Below are 5,753 nucleotides of genomic sequence, written 5' to 3' on the forward strand. Positions count from 1 at the left end.
TGGCAAGTTACAACATAGGTAAAGTGAGCTGTGCATTGTTGAAAAGAGTGGAGTTGAATTTCTGAGCACCAAAGGGTTTTGTAGGAGTTTTGGAAGGGGCAACATTAGAAATATCAAACCTGTAGAGGCCATTGTTGATGTGGCCCACTAGTAGAATTGTCCCCGTCTGTATGTCCTTCACAAAACACAAAAATGGGTGAAACTCAAAATACACAACATTATCCCTTACAAATTGCCCTATTGACAACAAATTCTTACAGGCATTGGGAACATGGAGAACACTTCTGAGATGTAAGAGCCTAGAACCAGCCAGTAAGGTAGATGAACTTACACTACTTATAGGAACCAGTTCACCATTACCCATAGAAACTTGATTCGCACCTGTATAGGGAGAAGCAGCTGTGAGACTAGACATGTCAGGGGTGATATGATTTGTTGCCCCTAAGTCTGGATACCATGTCTGATTGAATGGAATAGAGAGGGAACCTCGAGAAGTAGTCTGACTGGAGATAGCGGTACTAGGTGAGAACGCTCCACAACAGTGAGGCACAGAGGGATATGTAGAAGAAGGAGAAGAAATCCCTTGACCACGAAGTTGATGACAATATGTTTGCACTGAATGATTAGGTCCTACCCCAGTAAAATTTTTATCAAACCTGTGATAGCAAATCTGAACCATATGACCTATCTTTCCACATAGTTGACACTGTGGTCTAGAACGTGACTAGCTTCATCCACTGATATGAGCCCGTTGACGAGACCAATCTCGGCCTTGTCCATTTTTTCCTTGCTTGGACTCTTAAAAAAATGAGTGGAGGCTGCAGACTGACCCGAGTTGTCTGTACTATCTTGTTAAGAATAAGAAGCCAGGTTGGCTTGTAAAGGAGCATCAGTTAGTAAGACCATTTTTCGCTTCACAATCAAGAAGCATTTCGATTAGCAAGTCAAGGGAGACAGGGGTTGCCGAGGGAAGAACACGAATAGATTCATACTCTATGGGAAGACTAGCTAGTATGATACTAACTTGTTCTTGTTCAGAAACTAGGCTGCCTACTGCAGTTAAACCATCACTCAGCTGTTTAACCTTGAACAGATACTCTTTAACAGTGAGGCTTCCTTTCTTGATTGAGTAGAGGGAATGACGCATATTAGAGATCTTGATGTTTGACTTTGTTCCAAATCGTCTTTTAATTGCAGTCCAGATTTCAAGACTAGTCTTGGCCATTGTGAGATGAACCAAGATATCATCTGTAACCGTAGATAACAACTAAGAAGCCAAAAACTTATCCTGCCTCTTGTGAACAAGAAATGTGGGATTATCAACGAGTTGACCCTCGTTTCCAGAAATGAAAGGTGAGGGAATGGAAATAGTACCTAGAACAAATCCTTCGAGACCATATCCTTCAAGAATCAACAAAAGTTGATGTTTCCATAATAGGAAATTATGTTTTCCGAGTTTGATAATGTCAAGTTTAGAAAAATACTGAACAATATGTGAAGAGAAATTACCAGAATCATGTGAGTGAACTGCTTCACCATTATTAGAGGAATGCCTAAGAGTATCAATTGTTGGAACAACTTTTGCAGCCATGGCCTCCAAAAAAAATTTATAGCAAGAACCTGGCTCTTGATACCATGTTAGAGACCATAACAAAGTACATACAAAATATCTTTCTTCCTTGAATTCATTCAGAGTCACTTGCAGACTATTTAATATACAAGGATAACTGCTAACTAACTAACCTTAACAGTTAACTGCCTACTGTTAACAACAAGCTAACTTCTTTAACTTACTTTAGCTAACAGATACTCATAACAGTTTAGTCTTGTACTATGCATAAGTTGTAGGAATCATGAGCGATAAAAATACAAGACATGACACATAGCATAATCGATAATTAAGACACTACAAACTGATACGCAAATACCTAAAGAGGAGAAAAACAAACTAGCAATAATCGCAACACTAAAAGAATTCATAAAAAAATAGAGATACATCACCTTGATCAAACTAATTAAAATTAGAATCTAGCCTCACGACCATCAGGCCATTTTGACAATAAAGTCCAGTCAATTAAGAAACCACCATTAAGAGCTCCAAAGAACCCACCATATCGGTTGTACAAGCCTAATTTGCAGGCCCAAATTAATCCCAAAATACCCCAAGCCCCAGAACAAATTAAAGCCAACCCATTAAACTCACTAAACCACTAAACCCACTAAACCCATTACAGCACAAATAACCCTAAACTGACCCAACTAGTAAATTTAGGGTTTCAAAATTTGAAACCCTAAATCACCTAACCCCAATCGACGCCTGCAGCATCGCCCTTGTCACATCCACCGCCCATTTTCCTGCAAGAAATACAGAACAAGTTATTAAGAAGCAAGTTGTAAGGGAAATTGCCTATAAAAAGGCCATTCCCAAAATCATTGTATTTTTCGGCACTGGAGAGAAATAAAAAACAGCATTTGATTTTAAAACACAAACAAAAATCAGTAAGTCAAAAGCACAAAATAGCCAATCAAGAGAAAAACACTAAATTGAAAAATAAATACCAAGAATCAGACATCTAGAAAACAAAGGTGATTTCATTCTATACATTTTCGATTTATTTCTTTTTTTTCATTTTTCGAATCTCCTATTTGCATATATATATATATATATATTATAAACACATAAAATATATAAGATAATATATAAAAAAAGAAAAAAGAGGAAGAAACTTTACCTTTTCCGGCGACCATGCACGGTGGCCGGCGCCGACGACGGCGGTGGCGCGTGGCGGCCCTTCTGGCCGGATTCTGAGATTATCCCAAAGAGAAAGGGAGAATTCTCCCATTTTTTTTTTCTTCTAAAACAGCTAAGAAATGAGCATTAAAAAAAAATTTGGGGTTTTATAATGGTACCAAAACGATACCGTTTTGGCCCTTCCCCCTAAGGCATAAAACGACGCTGTTTTGGGGTGGAGCGGGCCGACCCGACCCGGCAGGTATGGGATCCGCGTGTTTTTGAAGCGGAGGGGTTATTTGCGCTTTTAGCCCCTCCGCTTTTTCATGACTTCACAATTAAGTTTTATTTAATTTTAATTTGGCCTTAAAGTTTATTTCATTTTCAATTTGGTACCTATGCGAACGACGCCGTTTTAGGAGGTCGGGATATTTCCTCCTTCAGACCCTTCTGGTTTTTGCGTGTCCAAATCAGTCCCCTTTTCCTTTATTTATTTCCAATTCACCTCAAAAGTTCTATTTTCAACCCAATTTCGTCCATTTTTTTACTTTTTCTCATTATTCTATTTTAATTTTATATATTATTTATAATATTACATTTTGTTAATGTTATATTTTTATTTATTAACACCTCATTTTTATTTAATACTTACATATACGTTATAAAGTATTATTAATAACTTAATATTATTGTTTTTTTATTAATGTACTTGTATGTTATATATATATATATATATCAATATTATATTATATATATATTTCTTCTTTTCTAAATACAATATATGCATATATATTTCCATATATATATATGTATATTTTCTAATACATATATATATAGATATATTATATACATACTATCATTTTTTATATATATGTATATATATTTATGTAATATCCTTAATAGTTTTATTACTAACATTATTTATAATATATGTGTATTGTATATACATCCTCTTAATATTGTGTTTTTCCATATGTTACGTATATATTTTTAATAACTATACTATGTATTGCCATATCTACGTATCATTATTTTTACTATTATCATTATTCCTAATATATATATTATGTATACATCTTTTAACATCATACAAAACATATATATATATTTTAATACCCTATTACTGTTATATCTATTTTATACATGTATATATACTCTTTATATAGTATTATTATCTTTTATATATATATCATATATTATAGTACTTAATATTTTCACTTGCTTATTACTTTATTTTAATATTATTATTTATATCATTATTATTCCTACATTTTCACCTATTACCTTTTAAATACACTTATTTTATTCTTTCCTCACTCACATCATATATTATTTATTTATATATACACGTACATATTTACACTTTCATACATCATTTCTAAATTATTACCTGTATTATTACTATTAATATTATTATTACTATTACTATACTATCATTATTTAGTTTTACATAATGATTGTTTATTACGAGTTCTTTTTAATTTGAATATCTCTGTCTTATTCATTATTTTCTTTTTATTCGTTTTATTCATTTATCTTTACTCTTATCATCATTATCGCTCACATTCGTATTTATATTCATTTTGTTATGCTTGTCAATTTGAATTCATTCACGCATTATTTATTATCTCATTTTATTGCAACTTATGTCATATTAGCCATGCCCCAAAGAAAACAATTTTTCTCATAAAAAACGATACTCCGTGTTTGGAATTTCGAGAAAACCGTGCCCTAACTTACTGGGTTTCAATTCTTCTCATTTTACTTAAATAACGGAGTATTCTTTTAAATCACCATACAAGTTTTAAAATGCTTATTTTCGGAGATACGAGGTGTGGTGCCCTAACTTACCGGGTACGACATTTTGTTACCTCGAAATAAGATTCTTTTTACAAATAAAGGCAATATTCGGTATTCGAAAATTCGAGGAAACGTACCCTAACTTACTGGGCTTCGATTCTCCTCATTCACCCTAACTAACCGAATATCCTTTTAAAAAAAGTTAAAATACATTAAATAAAAGACGGGCTCAGTCTCAAAGTTTGAGATGTCATATCCTAACTTACTGGGCATGATATTTTATTACTTCGAGATGAGAGAGTCCTTAACATCCTAACATTCGAGATGTCATATCGTATTTTAAATTTTTTTCAAGTTTTCAAATTTTCGACACTAAGACACTAATTAATCAACTAGGTACCAATTTTGGGCGTATCGAGGGTGTTAATCCTTCCTCGTGCGTAACTGACTCCCGAACTCATTTTTTGATTTTCGTAGACCAAAAATTATCATTTTAGTAAATCGTAACTTTTCTTAAAATGGTTAATTTAAAGGTGACCCGATCACACCTCATCAAAAAGGATTGGTGGTGATTCACGTTCTTTCATTTTCAAATCAAAGTTGATTCCCATTTTCGTTTACCGAAAAATGGTTACGATAGCTTGGCGACTCCACTGGGGACACCAAATAAGAGAGTCAAGCCACAAGTTGATTAACTTTTATCTTTTTATCGAAAATAGAAAATTTGGTTTTGAAATACGATCCTTTCATTGCATTTCATCAGCCATTTTTTGTGGTATGATACAATACCTGCTGCGTTGGTTCGAGTCTTTAAATGGTTTTGCATATTGCATTGCATGACCGCTGTGGTCACACCCCTTTAAGTGGGAGTGAGAAACTACTCTTTCGTGAGGTTTCACCTCCGTGCAGGATAGTGGATCGCTTTCAAGATACATCCGTACCTATATTTTCGTGAGATTTTCATCTCCGTGCAGCCATAGGGAAATGTATTCCCCTGAACTGAACTCGGTCTATATGAGCCTATAATGGGTGAAGATCGAAGAATCTACTGGTTCAGGTACCCTTACTCTAGAACCAAACCCCATGTAGCGAGCCTTAAGAACCCATCCTAGGTAGAGCCACTCCGAAACCCTAGTGGTTACCTGAGCAAGTGCTATATTTATTATTCTTTGTTTGCTTTGAACTGCGTATGAAATACTGACTTGCTTTGTTTTACTTTGAT

The sequence above is a fragment of the Gossypium arboreum genome, chromosome 12 (genome assembly GCF_025698485.1).
Source record: "Gossypium arboreum isolate Shixiya-1 chromosome 12, ASM2569848v2, whole genome shotgun sequence".
NCBI lineage: Eukaryota > Viridiplantae > Streptophyta > Magnoliopsida > Malvales > Malvaceae > Gossypium > Gossypium arboreum.